We start from the raw sequence: 11,891 nt of genomic DNA, 5'->3' as shown, positions 1-11,891 counted from the left end.
TTACTTTGTAATTATGTACCTTTAAACTGATTTCTATGGATTTTTTGCCATTGAATCAAGAAGTAATTTAGTTAACGTTCATGTACATACGTATTGCGTTTCAAATATCTTTGTCACTCTAAAGTACTCTTATTCTATCTCCAAAATGATCATATATATGGAAATTTCAATATTCCCTTGGGGTTGCCTACATATGTACGAAAGAACACGCCACGTAGACTTGCTAACATAAACGAAATGTATTTCAAAGTTGTTACAATAATATATATAAGGGATCTGTAAACCTGTCCCGTCTTATAAGTCCTACAATACTCCCACAAGAGTCTGCATCGATTACGACCCATTAATTTCTATGTAAAATAAAAAAGGATAAGTTAAATGAATTATATACAAATAAAATCTATGATATTAAACGGAATATATATTTAAATTGAAGTATATCATAGTTAAATGCAGATTCTTAGACATCCACGGAGAGTCGTCCTTGTATGAAGGAACAATATCCTTAACTCCGAAAACCGCCTTTAAGCGGTCGATTGACAAAAAGTCGCTTCGATGTCCCACGTCCAGACTAAAGCTTCAGTTCGACTTTAAAAGGTCCCAAATATGTAGAAACCAGGTATGGTTTAATCAACTTATTTCTGACAAACACATAATTCAATTTCTTAAAAGCTTCCAACACCGCCCTAATTATCGCCGGAGCCTCGGGAATAACTCTTAATGGAGTATGTTTAATATCATTGAAGCTCTTAAACAATCTTTTATCGTTGGGTGCTCCAGTACGTTCAGTTAACGATAACGGTAACCTTAAAGCTGAACCCAAGACAAAGTGCATGGGAGAAAATGTTGCTCCTGGAATAGATGGAATGGCAGAACGAAGGCCCAACAGCACTAATGGAAGAACATCTAACTAAGATTCACCTTCCTGGTTCATTGTTGAAGTGAGAGAAGTCTTCAAAGTCCTGTGAAATCTCTCGATAATCCCGTTTGGCTACTCAAACCAAGGAGTTACCAGAAGTTTTTCCTTAGAGAAACGGTAAATTGAGCTCCTCAATTTGAGTGTAGGGTCTGAGTGACTCCGAATATCGATACCCATTCTGCAAAAAAAGCGCTCATTATATTTTTGGCTTTAGTGTCTTGTAAATGAAGTGCCCATCTTGTAACCGTATCGAAAGCCGTTAGTAGGAATCGGTATCCCTTTGATAGAACCATTAGCCCAACGAGGTGGATGTAGATAATACTTAGCCTACCGGGATTCTGATTAAACGATGTTGTTCTGTAAGGCTATGTGTGCACTGAGAGCGTGTTGTTTTTTAAAGTACTAATACTCAACGGTCTAAGACTTGACTTCAGCCCTCAGACATCGCTATTTCATGGAGAGTCAATGTAAATCCATCTTATGACAGCCCGTGGGCGGTTTAAATATTTTTTTTTGTTTTAGCTCTCCAGACGGTACTATGGCTCTAGAGTTTTCTTGTGAGCCAAACCCCAAGGTTGTTTTATTCCCAGAATCTCTCATCGTAAATTGCAAAATCCAAACTCCGAAGATCAGACAATACCTGGTTACGTAAAAGTACCCCGAGGAAAAGAAATGCCTCTGCTCTGACTGGGGCTAAGCGCCACGATAATGCGTCCACCTCAAAATTGGACTTGTCAGACTTGTGAAGAAGCTTTCACTGAAACCCTGCTATCAATGCAAAGTGACTGAATTGCTTCATAGGATGGATTACAAAACTCCAGAGCCTGTACCAACAGCTTGTGATCAGTAAATATTATCAATTTCATCCCTTCTAAGGACCAATGGAAGTGGGATAACGATTCCTTATCATCCAGGTGTTCCCTGTTGAACGCAGAATAATTTTGTTGTGCTGTGATGAGGCATTTGGACCAAAAGGCAAACGGATCCCACGCGCCATCAATTCATTACTCGACCTAATATACACACTAAAAAGAAATTTTCTAAAAGAACAAATACAAATTTTGATAAAAAGGTCAGTTTAAATATAGAAATAAATATTATTTTCCAGAAAAAAAAAGTCATCAAACGAAATTGAGGTTCAATGAACTAAAAAAGGTCATTCTAAAAATAATAAAATATGACACATGATTTTTCTTTAAAACTGTCATTCCATAAATATTACTCAAGAAAAAAAAAAAAAAAAAAAACCTTTATACTAATTTTAAAGATATTATATAAAGAAAATCATTACTTCGAATAAAAAAATATTCAATTTATTAAAAAACACAAAAGTCTAAAAAAACAACAACAATTTTGACGGATTTTACAACAAAATCTTTTATACATATTCATGGAAATGAACAAGGATTTTAATTTCACAAAGTCGTAATTTTATTACGTAGAAATTACCTTAGTGATATGCTTTAGTATTGTTTTGTCAGTCCCAATTTATTCGATCCATTCTAGTCTTAGGGGAGGAACTGAGTTAAAAAAAATATAATAATCATGAATGACCTCATCAAGGATCGAACTTTATAATTTTAGAAATGATATGAAAGACTGAACTGGACGGAACTGCAGTCCACAGTCCCAAATAAGGACTGACACAAGGGTTAAGTGTCAAGCAAATCCTACTTTTACTTAATATAGTTAGCCTTGGTATAGGTAGTTGTTTATTTTTTTATTCTTTTTTTTTTTGAAAAAAATTTAAACCGAAGTGTATTTATGTTGATGAAAATGTTTAACTTGTAAAAATCAAAGTTATAATCATCCTTTTATATCATAATTGAACTAACAAATGTGCTGAAAAGCACAACCTTTACTAGACATTTATCAAAACTTCACGACAATCTGTTATTTAGTTTGTTAGTTATTGTGCTAAGTGTGTACTTTTGATATTTCTAAAACAATGAATAAAAAAATTCATTTTTTAATTTTACATTGTTTTTCCAAGTGAAAAAATACCGTTCAAGCAAATTAGTGTATGGAAAAGTGTTATAGGGATTTTGCTCTATGAAATGAATAAAATATAAAATGATAATTTAAAAAAAGACAATTTTGAAAGGAAAAAAAAATTTCGTGTTTTCTTTGTGAAGCCCGACTTTTCACCCATGCGTTACTCATCTTTCATATTCAAATACAGTTTCTATTACAATAATAGTAGTTCCTGGTGGATGCCATGAAATACAATATACAACGTCAATTATTGATGTCAGTATATCTCATAAACAGTTACAGAAAACAGAGAATTTCCAAGAGATTATTACCCTTAAGCTTGGGATCTCCTTGGTCATTTAATAATAAAAAAAACCATATTTGTTAGTGTGACCACATCCAATCATAGAATTCATATCTAAGAAAGACTAACACCAATCCCTTAAGAACGTATTCCAGGCAAATTTATTATAATGACTCTCGCTTTGTACATATATCCCTTGTGTGATCTTTACTTATTATGCACACCCGTTGTCTTAAGGGTAAAAATGACCCGCTCTCAAAAATATCCCATAAAACAACATTTATATTTGAAGTTTGAGATAAATTATACAATACATAATTGATTAACACACTAATTGCTTCATTTAAATACGTATTAATTTTAAATTTTAAATTGTTATGAAAAATATCCATTATAAATCCAAGTCACGTAAAAAAATATATATTTTTGTCCATTCGATGAATAATATGAAAAAGACATTCAACTCTCTGCATCCCTTAGATTAGATATTGCCTCATCATAAAATTTATCAAATATCAATAGCTCAATGTAGGTTGAAGGTCAGTCATATACTTAACAGGTTTTCAAATTCCAAAAATTACGAACGCAACACCAAAATAAATAAATGCAATATTTAACATTTTTCGATTAGGGGTCATGTACACAAGTTTGTGGCATATTTGCCTACCCCATTTTTGCTTTAAGTACACATTATGTACGTACTTTATTATAACTTTTGCTGGCAACTTCAAAGCCCCTCCTACCTGACTATATAATTTGTACATAGTCCCATGGAATTCTAGTCATTCCAGGGTAGGTGAAAAAAATGTTGGTTGGAAACAGACAATTTTCATATTTCTATTTAAAAATAACAAATTGAATATTATACCTAGGATTAATGATCGGACGATTTCAAAAAAACAAATAAATCAGATGCCAATTCCAGTTAAAATTCGCGATGCCCATTCTTTAAAACATTAAATAATAGTTATAAAATACCATTTTGCTATCAGGAGCGTCCACAGGATTATATTTGATAGGCATTTGGTTTTTGTTTTTTTTAAATACAAAAATAAAATATTTTTGGAAAATAAATTTCAAAAGTTACTGGGAATAAATAAGAATGGCTTCGTAAATTAAACATTATTTTCAATATTCCAGAAAATACTCCCGATTCCGATTTATGGTTCCGTCACTACCTATGATGCATTCAACTATAAAAATACGAAACATTATGTATTCTGATTTCATTTATGGATTCGTGTTTTATTAGTTTAAGAACATGCAATTAAGTCAACCACTAATTAATATTTAAAAAATATATACATATAGAAATAATTCTATTATTATTTTATCCTTGAGCTATCTTGTGTCTCAAATATTTTGCTCTCAAATTGATTTCCTAACGAATTAGATTTATTAGAGGCATATAATTTTTATAAAAACACATGATATGATATTAACATTTATAATAAAAATGTTCTTATCTTTAGTTTAGTTTAAAGCTGTATACTCACCTTATGGATAAATTTCACTTGGAAAAAATGGGATATGAGTCAGTAAATTTGATTTTTTATGCAAAGAAGGCGGAAAAAACCCTTTTTTAAGTCCAAGGCGAGTATGAATTTGAGTACTACAGCAGATCATTTTATTGTGAAATTATACTTAAGTAATTTGGTGCAACTAATGCTATTAATACTATAGTTCAACTTAAGTGCGTGACTACAGTGGGGAGGGGGTTACCCCCTATCAATATTTTGTTTTTAAGTTTGAAATATTATGCGTAAAAGGCAGCATTTTTGTAAAAATTGAAAATAATGTCAAAATTTTTTCTTATATCAAATAATTTATTGTTGTCAAAAAAAAAAATAAAAAAATATTAAACATTAAAGTCATATTATGTATTTTTTAAATTAAAAAAGGGTCATACATAAAATATTCCTATAAAAAAAAATGAAATTTCAATTTTTATAAGAATTTTATCAAAAATTGTAAAAATATTTAAAGGTTTTCTGAAAAAATAAGTAGTTCCTGGAAAATTTGGATCTGTCCTATCTTTAGTCTTTAGGCCTTTTTGTAATTATGAGTATACATGAAAACATTACTAATTTATTTAGAATAAAATGTAATGTATGAAGAAATATATGGTCTTAAATTATGTATGAGTATATGTTGAAGTCAACTCTTTGGTTATCCTCAATTTAATATGAAAAAAAAAATGCATGCCCCTTTATCTGCCAGTTTTTGTTCTTTAGTTCCTTCAAGATATATGAAAGGCAGTTCTAAATTCGGGGCCACCTCGGCGCTACAAATAACGATTAAAAAATAAAATATACTTCAATTTATTATACCACATTAAATCAATGCGTTATGATATATTGAAAGTAATATAAATGTATTACTTAATTAAATCTAAAAATGTTATACTTATTACTATTAATGATACCATTGCCATAGTATTCAAAAAATGAATGTAGTGTATCCGTCGGTTCCTGATGGATACAACTTTTTATTTGCTTTAACAATACAAGAAGAAATAACTTTTTTCTCACGATGTCTCCGTTTTTCTTTTAGCCATGTTGAAGTCGTTATATAGCATGTATAACTCATAGAGTCATCATTTCGTTCATGTTGATCACCTCTCAAATCATTAAGAGTTTGTAAATAAATCATGAGCAGTCTTCTACTTTCTTTGAGGTTCATTGAATTCATCAAGCTTTTTTCAAATCAAACCCCTGGCGCAACAATTCCAAACCCTGACACAACCTGGATCTCCTTGAAAACTCACTGATACAGTTTCTGTAGACATTAGACTACATTTTCTGCAAGAAAAATCATATTCAGGTGATAAATAAAGCTCCATAAACCAGTAAAGCGTCATTTTCTTCCAAAATATCCGAAGAAGAGGATTGAGAACCAGAGTTGTATTTATCTGAGGAAGAAAGATCAATGATAGGATCTGAAGACTCTTTTTGATAGAGTGCAATCCTTCTAATTCGAAGTGAGTCAATTTCATTCAAGACATATTAATCCTCCAAGTCATGATTTTCAATATCGTTGAGTTTGTCTTTACTTGAACCCAACTTTAACTAATTCATTTTGTTATTTTATAGAGCAACTATTAATTATTATACTTACATATTATTATATAAAACAAAAATTTTTTTAAGAATAATAGATCACCCAATTTATTAGTCATTTTACATAGGTAATCGATCAAATTCAAACACCATAAAGTAAGTTTGATTTTTTATGATCTTATTGATATAATAATCTTCTTATGACTAACCATTGAAACTATTTGAGTATTTAAGACCTTATGATCCCTTTAACGAATAATAAATAATATTTTGCATACTTCAAGTTATGCCGATCAATATGATCATTGTATTTATTAAATTATATTAAATATTCAATATAAAGAGATAGCAAATGGTTGCATAAGGACATTGATTGCAAAATGACACAAATCATTGATTCAATAATTATTGTGACTTTTGATTATTTCAAACAAGATACTAATGAATAAATTAGGAAAAAGACAATGAAGATAGACATTTATGAAAATAAACTTTGTCCACCATATATTAGTACTTCAGCCACCAACCAAGAAGCTGAACGAAACACTCCTCTAAAGAAATCCGAAACCATATTGTTCACTAATCGACTTTCAGAAATTTGACTGTTTATGGCATTAAGCAAGGCGTTTTTCTCTGTATTCACCTCAAGCATGAGTCCAGTTGGGAATCCGTGGATCCTTGTCAGACACACAAGAATCCAGATGAGTAAAACGAAAATATTATTCACTTTGTACATAATATTTGTCCAAGGAAGATAAAGAAAATGTTTTTACTTTTTTGTGAACACAATTCTTATAGAGGTTTTCAAATCGACTGATCCTTCCAATTTGGCTAATTTTCTTAACTAAACACTTTTTTTCATGAATCTGAGTAACCGGTTCGAAAACTTATTTGAGCGCATGTATTCCAACAACTATTATCGCATAATGAGAAATCTACACTACATTGACACACATATACACATAAAACCTTATCTCAATGGTAGGATAATTTATTAGTAAGATCATAATTTTTTTTTTTTTACTTTTACTTCAATAAGAAAACATAAACTCCCGCTCATGTCGTTTATATTTTATTTATGGTTACAAGGTTATTCAAAAAGGGACTTTGGCAATGTCCGTAATTTTTGATAATGTGCAATCAAGATACAAATGTTTTTTTTTTGGTTGTTTTTTTAGTGAAACAAGCTGGAAAAACCTTCATGTAATACCAATGAGGTTCAAGGATTTTCAGGACCATTAAATACCATTATAATGGGGTGGGGAAAATTAATTTCGTATTTTTTGCGCTATTTCAATACTGTATAAGAAGTGTTACAATACTCCAATTTTAAGCAAAAGATGCCCTGTTCTGTTCTATAACTTGTTCCCAACGAGAATCCACCTTCATAATGCCCTTCTCTTATAAGTCCTTGTCCCTATTGGCAAAAACTCGGACAATCAATTTGCATAGGTCTCTTTTGAAGCGAAATTTGTACCGCCAAGCATATTAGCCATAGGCAGAAACAGGTGGTTATCACTTAATGCAGTCCGGCTGTAGGGTGGATGCTTAAAAACTTCCCATCCGAGCTCCCTTAGCGTCTAGCGCCTCATCAACGATTTGTGCGGCCTGGCGTTGTCCCTTATTCACCAATCTTGGCCACTTTTGTTCGATCACCAGCTTCAAACGGTTGAGTTTTCCACAGTAGAGGGCAAAATTGAACGGGGGGGAATCGCTCAAAATACTGCTGTGCAACACGAAACGAAAGAGTATCACCCCAGCTAATCTTCTCGTTCTCCTTCGATGCGTTTTTGCCTTTTAGGTAGTAAAAATATAAAATATGACGAATTTCTTTCTTGGAGAGCTCCGAATTCGATACATGATAATTCACGACTGAACCATACAAGTTCAATACTGTACGTTTACAATACCTTATCATATGATCCGATGTCCCCAATAATGAACAAGATAAACTTTTTATTTTAAAAAAGGGGCGGGAAATGTGAAATCATTTTTTCCCAACCTAATATCTGCGTACTAATTAGGTTATCTCTAAAGAGTAACCATCTCATGCTCTCTTCATATTACACACAGAGCTACCAATTTAAACTTTAACCTTCATTTTTGGATAAATTTGAAGGAAACCAAAAGTCCACATCAATGAGCATAGGAGACCGTATCTATATAAGTGATTTTTTTATATTCTGATCTTAATCTAATATGTTGGTCCATTCAAAAATTTAAACCGTGGACCGAAATTTTCTTTTCCATAATTTTTTTCTCTCTTTAAAGAAATAACGTCATTTTTCTGAAATAATGCTGGAAAAGATAAAAATAGATATTTCTTGTAAATTGAATCTTCTATGACCCATAACATATAGCTATTCATCGGCAATTAAATTTTTTTGGGGAAAAAAATAGAAAATGTAATTAATTTAAAATATTTAATTTTTCAAAAAAATTAAAATGTTAAATTTTCTAGTAAGAATCAAAAATTCCATTTTTTTTTGGGGGGAGGGGATAAGCCTCTCCAGCCCTCCTTTTGCAGAGGCCCTTTCAACATGTCAAAGTAAACTCCTCGTCAGCTGGAAGAATCTGGTAGATTGAATAAAGAGGACATTATTCATTACTCAAGTCTTTTTTCTGAAAAGGTTAAAGATACATTAAGTCAAGTGGCCTTCTTCCAGCTCCTTGTGCATCAACTATAAAAAAGTGGATTCGAAACTTTAAAATAATCTATCATTATCGAAATTGTGTCTCAATAATGTATATCAAAGTTAAAATCTTAAAGAAGTATTTTATTTTTCTTCATATTATTTGATATAAATTATCGTAATAATTTATTGTTTGGTAATGGCGTTTTAACTTGAAATATTTGAATTAAATATGATGTGACATGCAACGATCATCGCTAGAATTATTAAAAATAATATCTTTTATTTTACTACACCTCATGTTCAGGAGAACATATTTTGATTGTTAAAAAAGGCTTTTGGCCTAATAGGGGAGTGAGTTAATATTTTAATATTAATAAATGAAAGAATAAGGTATTATTGATTCTGTTTTTTCGAAAAGGTTTTTTTATGTAAGATATTTTGGATCTTACTTTTTACAAATTTGTTTTTAAAGAAAGTGAGTTGGATTTTTGTCTTTCATATATTTTCTATTTAAGTCAATTTTTATAATGCACCATTTTTCCTTCCAAAATGGGATATTTTACAAATTTATTAAGTTACCTGACACATCCTTTGCTGTCGGTCCTCGGAATGTTCCTTAAATATGTCGATGGTGTAAGGTTATCATCAATTACTCTATAACTACGCAACCTCTATGAGATCACTCTTGATAAAGTGAAGTCATCTATGCTACATCAAAAGAGACATCTCACGAGGAAAAAAGTTTTTTCATGCCTAACTCAATTTAGACTAAACATGATCTCGTGGTTTTCGTTTCGTTTGAAAAGCAATTAACAGATTTATTTTTAGAAATTAACTGATAATGTGTTGACGGCTCTAAGCTTGGATCAGATAGGTCATCCAGAATAAAGGATGACAGCTCTATAAATTGAAAGGCAACTTTTGAATTAAGGAAATAAAGGTATCATTTCCTTTAATGCTTATCAATAGTTGCTTAATCTAAGCTTTATTTGTGTATATAAAATTTTTTAGTATTGATGATATTCCTTTGATTAATTACACTGTTCAACAGGGAAAATGGTACAAGTATAACGTATGATGACGTATGTCATATTTGTTCAGAAAAAGGCCATATTTTTTTTTGTAATTTTTGGCGTTTTTTAAAAAGCTTTTTTAAGTATTTTTGTTGAAGATAGGGATAAATTATGATAATATATTTCAAAACCTTGTGTAAAAAAATCCAAACCAATTTTTAAAACGTGTTTAAATTGTTTATAACCCGAGTTATCTTGGGTTATAGTTGAAAATGGCTGCTTTTTATTCTGAGTGTCATAGCTTAATTTTAAGAATGTCTCATTTGAAAGCTAAATGTCTTTTTTTTAAGAACTCCTTCAAAAAAGCTCTATATCGTTGTCAATTTGATATACGGCCACCACAATATTTCAAGAGGCATTACGTATACAGTTATATACAGTGTACCCTATATACACGCTCACTGCTACATGCAAAACGCCTCTAAGATTTAATTAATTAATGATTTAATCATTGTTATTTCTTAGATAAAAAATATGTATGTGCTATACATCAGGGAGCGCTACATACAATGAACTCTGTATCCACGCTCGATGCTACATACATAACGCTAACGAAATTTCATTAATATTACTACATTGTTATTTATTATATCAAAAATGACAGTTTTCCATTCCAACAAGTATTCATAGATATATACAGATAAACTTTGTTTTATGTATATAGATGACATGCTAAGTAATACATACACACACTCGTTCCAAATTGTTATTTTTATAATCAAAAGTGACTTTACAGTATCTATCAATCCAATCTTTATATATTCTCAGTATTTACTCACTTTTTCCTAACTTGTTTTATATACCTAGTTTGACTTCTATTAACAGACTCAATCGAATTATTAAAATATTTTGTAGAAATAAATAGTTTCCAATAATACTAAAAAAATTGTGACTTGTAATTTTCCTAGAACAAATTTTGGCAATCTATATGACTTTTGGATAACGATAACTCTATTTTTTTAAAGAAATATTTTCGGAAGCAATAAGGAAATATCCTATAGTCAATGAATATTCAAACTTTGAATAGAGCTGCTTACAGGTCTGGGTCAAGTCTCTAAAATTGAGGCTCGAGTCCTACTTGAGTTGTTTGTCTTTTAACTTCGAGTCTGAAGTTGCAGTTGTATGAGACTTAAATCCCACTTGATTCCAAATTGGAGTACGAGTCTTAATCTCTGATTCAGTCAGTGCCAGTTTTAGGGGGCAAATTGACTTGGGCCCAGCACTTAAACGTCGAAAACAGACACCTCTGTACATTGAACATAAGAATATCCAATTTCATTTGTCAAAATGGAAATATATTTGCATTAACTGTTAAAAAGTGAAATGATTGTTAATTTCGAGTGCAAGTTAAGTCTTAATTTGCATTTTCGTGAGACTTAAGTGTAACTTGAGTCCGATTCGCAAGTATAAATCTCACCCCGGTTTTAAAGTAAGGTTCAATATCAAAGACATATATCATGACATGGTTAGTCAATGGAAGTTATAAAAAGTTATCTATGTAAACTTTTGTGTCTTTGAAGTAACAAAGAAACGATACCATCCTCGAACGCAAAGGAGAGATGTCTCTTAAGAGTAAATACATAATTACAATATTTCAACTCGACGCCCAAACCCTGGATAAGACTGGAATTCCGGAATGCAGAAAATGATAAGAGAACACGATTAGTGTTGTGTTGGTCCTTATTTAGGACCACAGTCCAGATCATTTCAGTCCCATCAAGTCTGGCCCCTCTTGTCAATCCTTAAAGAAGGTTAAATCGATCCTTCGTGACATCATTAAGGGGTTTTTTCCTTTAAAATTATTCTGTTATATAATATAATAAATTCTATAACTACCTTGCTTAAGTATTATATTGAATTACCATAAAAATTTGAAATATTTTTTTATTAGATATGTGCCATAATCTGTATATTTTCCCATTTACT

Source organism: Lepeophtheirus salmonis, chromosome 5, assembly GCF_016086655.4.
Source record: "Lepeophtheirus salmonis chromosome 5, UVic_Lsal_1.4, whole genome shotgun sequence".
Classification (NCBI taxonomy): Eukaryota; Metazoa; Arthropoda; class Copepoda; order Siphonostomatoida; family Caligidae; genus Lepeophtheirus; species Lepeophtheirus salmonis.
The sequence above is the reverse complement of the archived record's forward strand: the minus strand, read 5'-3'. Positions refer to the sequence as shown.